This window comes from Aplysia californica, unplaced genomic scaffold, assembly GCF_000002075.1.
Source record: "Aplysia californica isolate F4 #8 unplaced genomic scaffold, AplCal3.0 scaffold00218, whole genome shotgun sequence".
NCBI classification, from domain to species: domain Eukaryota; kingdom Metazoa; phylum Mollusca; class Gastropoda; order Aplysiida; family Aplysiidae; genus Aplysia; species Aplysia californica.
Window position 1 is genome coordinate 231699 of NW_004797488.1, and position 3754 is coordinate 235452.

The window sequence follows — 3754 nt, forward strand, 5'->3', positions numbered from 1 at the left end:
GATCTTCACCTAGCCTTCTCGGACAAGGGCGAAAAATATCGGAGGGCTCGTGTGCAAGCTGCGCACGTTAAAGATCCCTTGGATACCTAAAATCGATAAGAGTAGGCTTCGGCCGCCACCCGGGCAAAATTAAAAATTTCCTACCAATTGAAAATATTAGGCGCGTTCAAATGACCTTATGCAGTTGCAAGCGGCGTAAAACACTTAACCCCCCCCCCCCCCCCAATTTTCTTTTTTAATGACATAGTATCCTTACTTCATTTACGCCTTTCTCTTTACAATCAAACGGTGAGTCTTTTTTGTTGTTAGCAAATAAGCAAGGCTCTTGCAGTACAAAACGTAATAAACAAACAAGCATTGACCCCCCCCCCCGCCCTCACCAGCCACTTTCCTCCATTCGTGTTAACTCATTAACGAGGCGCATTCTGGTCATTCATCAACTCTTGAAGACATGCTGTTTTAAGGAGAGTTTAGAAAAGTAAAACTGTGAACTTTTTTTTTATTCATACATATTTTTCAATTCTGTTTTCTTTATTTGAAACTGAAAATGACTGGCAACAACATGCATACTATGAAGTATGTAAACATCTTGTTTCTTATTTTGGTTCGACGGTTCGAAATGTGCCGCAACATTACCCGATGTATGCTGCGGGTCAGCTATTTTCGTAAAGAGTTTACATACACAGGAAGATTCAGGCTTATCCCTATGGAGGCCCACAGCGCTTACTGCAGTGGTCCCTAAAGTCAGCGGATCTGTGTCTCCGGTACACACACCAACTTGCTTTTCTCCGAGACTCGTGTTCTTGAATTCACTGAGCTCTGATACATTAAGATTATTATCCTCCGAGGGAAAGGCGTAGGCGAACATGCACTTTAAACATTCTTTAGAAATTATGAACAGCGTTTCTGTAAAGGCTTAATAAAGCTGGTCTTTGTTTGCTGGCGTCGGTATAGAGAGCAAACTTTGAGGCAGTTCTTAAGGAACTTTTATGACTTCATAATCTCACCGCTTTGCGGGAATGAACTAGTCTCCGGTATTGTAAAGAACAAGTCACAATCTCGAAAGTTGAACCCTTCCCCTCCTACTCCAACACCCATGCTAATATTACATATTGATTATGGAACAGTCATGAACAGAATTAACTCTGAGGGCATGGTTCTTTTCCTCGGGCGTGAATTAAATTCTTGTCAGGGACATACATTCCGTCTGACATGCAGAGAGAGAGAGAGAGAGAGAGAGAGAGAGAGAGAGAGAGAGAGAGAGAGAGCGAGAGAGAGAGAGAGAGAGCGAGAGAGAGCGAGAGAGAGCGAGAGAGCGAGAGAGCGAGAGAGCGAGAGAGAGGGAGAGAGGGAGAGAGAGAGACAGAGAGAGAGAGAGAGACAGAGAGAGAGACAGAGACAGAGACAGAGACAGACAGACAGACAGACAGACAGACAGACAGACAGACAGACAGACAGACAAATTTTCTTCTCTAAAATTGTCTCCTTTCACCTCCTTTCCTGCTCTCTAGCAATGTTCTGTTGTCTGCTTTCAATTCCACTTTCTGCCCCCACCCCCTCACCTCCTTTGCCCCCTCCTCTGGGCTCCTGACTCTTTCTGCAGCCTTTCTACTGCTACTCCTTGGCTCCTCCTTACTGCTGTCTTTCTGCCACACCCCTGATCTTCTGGTAGGAAAGATCTATACCTAGCCTTCTCGGACAAGGGCGAAAAATCTCGGAGGGCCCGTGTGCAAGTTGCGCACGTTAAAGATCCCTTGGTGGTCTAAAATCGATAAGAGTAGGCTTCGGCCGCCACCCGGGCAAAATTCAAAATTTCCTACCAACTGAAAATATTAGGTGTGTCCCGCGCGCTCATATGACCTATGCAGTTGCGAGCGCCGTAAAACACTTTACAAAAACAAAACAAAAAAAAGTTAACAAATTACATTTAATTTATTTCATATTTTTTTAATATCTAAAAAAAATTCACTTCCATCTTTATTCTTTTACTCACATTAAAGGAACATTCATAATAATATATTTTCAAAAGTGTAAAAATCTAAAAATAAAAATTAAGACTAAAATTAACGTATGAAACTGAAGAGCCCAAAAGAATGATACAATGCCAAGTATCAAAATCAAAGTTCACCAAGTACATTTAATTTATTTTATATTTTTTAAACATATTTTTTTAATTCGCTTCCATCTTCATTCTTTTTCTCACACCAAAAGAATACTCCCGTATATTTTCCAAAGAGTACAAACATGAACATCAAAATGAAAATAAAAATTAAGATATGAAACTGAAGAGCTCACAGGAATGATACAATTATACGATCGTCAAAACGAACAGCACACTCTTAAGATTGCCGCGCAATTATACGATCGTTAAAAACGCCAATCGGCAAATTGCGCACAACAAACCCACACACACACCCACCCACGCACACACACACGCACGCGCACACACACACACACACACACACACACACACACACACACACACACACACATATACACACACACACACACACACACACTCATATATATATATATGAAGGGTGTAGTCTACGAAACCAGGCCATCTGGTGATTCTCATGAGGGTGGTTTTGTTCATTCCCCCCCAGACCACCCAAAACCATGGCAGTTTTGTGGACTCTGCTTTTCACTGACAGATGATTATGCTCAAAATCTAACTAACACAGTCCATGTGCAAAAAAGTTTCGTGATCGAAACTAAAACAAAATTAATACTAATGAGCACATGTTATGTTAAGTTCAGGTTTTGAGTGATATTTATAACTGCTCTGTTTTCCAATCTGTTTGAAAATATCAGAATGTTCTCTCCGTTGCAGAGACAAGAATGTTCCCTTTTTGTATTTGACATTTGATTACATGTCCATCCACCAACATTGATGCTCTTCAATATACGCGTGAACACACTTTTGCGTTTCTCTGATTTAGCACAACTTTGCCAAACCTTAATTTTTTAGGTCAATTATGAGTGACCATATCTCGGGCGTGTCTTAACATAGATGAACTATTAATGTGTCAGATGAAGCAGAGTTTATTTAGCTTTGAATTGGTACGCTGCAGGAATAGGTAATGCGAAGCTTTAACACGATTATTGGGTGATTACATTTCAAGTTTCTTTTGGACGCCACTATATCTCGTTCTATCCCTTCTTCTCTCTTACAAAAATATTGCCTGCTGTCTATCTGTGACTGCAAACTGCACATCCTTCTCTTCTATGTTCCCTCCTCAGACTGGGTGGGATTTTGAACACAATCTTTAAGCAAACACAAGACAAGGAAGTATTGCGAATAATAAATGATGTCGTTATTTGGTCTATTTAAGTATGTTATAATGACGCACAATGCGATGTTGAGGAAAAAGGTAGCTTAGCTGTCAACAGCAAAAGTAAACATGGTGTCCAAAACAGAGTGTTTTTTGTCATAACATGACAGCTAGAAAAAACCCTCTCCAAAGTAGGATATATTGTAGTCTTTGTCATAAAACTGTTCAGGCTATCTGTGTTTACTGCTCTTTCTTTTCCTCTACTCTTTTTTTTTCTATCTGTCTACACAGTAGCTGTTTCTGTCTTATTTGTCCCATTTATAGGGTTAAAGAATTTTAGGCGTCTCTTCCTGAAGGTTCTGATTATATATTTTTCCAGCAGGTATATCTTCTAACTTTGTCATGGTTACAGGAGTCCTTCAAGAAACGTGTAGATGGTTGTCCGGCTTACATACACGGGGGAGTGGGAAAAGGAGGGG